This window comes from Podarcis raffonei, chromosome 5 (assembly GCF_027172205.1).
Source record: "Podarcis raffonei isolate rPodRaf1 chromosome 5, rPodRaf1.pri, whole genome shotgun sequence".
Lineage (NCBI taxonomy): Eukaryota > Metazoa > Chordata > Lepidosauria > Squamata > Lacertidae > Podarcis > Podarcis raffonei.
In genome coordinates, this window is record NC_070606.1 from 73,234,337 (window position 1) to 73,235,248 (window position 912).

Consider the following 912-nt stretch of genomic DNA (forward strand, 5'->3'; position numbering starts at 1 on the left):
GGTGTCAGGAATTTTTACTTTTTGAAAATTGCAACCCTAGCCACAGTATGCTGTGCTCGCTGTCAGTCAGAGTAGACAATGCCCTGATGGACCAGTGCTCTTACTTGGAGAAGCACTCAGACCACCGTTCAACAACAGTGAACGTGGATAGCACTGCTTAGGGCACTGCTTTGATCCGCATACTGATTAACTCTGTTGGATCGGGGCCAGTGGATTTAAAGAGCTGCCTTGTAGTGGTTTGCTCCAATAGAACACATCATCGCTGTGCGTGGGTGCAATACACACACACACCCTTTCTCTCACACACTTTACCTTACCAACGAAATAGCGGGGTGGCTATATACTGCCTCCAGCTTCGGATCCTGCCTGCTTCTGAATACAAGCAGCTGGGAAATAGCCGCGGAGAGGGCTATGGAACTATCGTGTCCTGCCTGCTGGGGGCCTTTTTGGCAGGCCACAGCTAGGAACTATGGATTAGACATGCCATGGGTCAAATATTTCATTAAAATCGGGCAAAATTGCGGGGGCAAAATCTCAGGGGAGGGAAGGGAATCATTTGCTGCTTATTGGCCGCCAGTTGTCCCATCTGTCTCCATCCCTTCCCTAACTCTGACACTTCTCTCTTTGACCTCTTCTCGCCACCTCCCCCTGCAACTGGGCCAGGTTGTTGTTGTTTTTGCCCCCTCTCTTGCTTCTCCTTTCCTATTTACTTATTTTTAACCACCTGCAGGGTCACGCCAGGTAAGCATCTCCCACAGGGCGAGGTGGGGGGAGAGAATGAGACAGAACGGGGAAGTAGCCGCTCGTGGAAAGAATCCTCCCATGCGGGAGGGGGCGCTCGTCGTCAGGCGCCTTCAGGGCGCAGGCGGCGGCTTATCGCCGAGCTGCTCTCCACCTCCTCCTCCTCCTCGC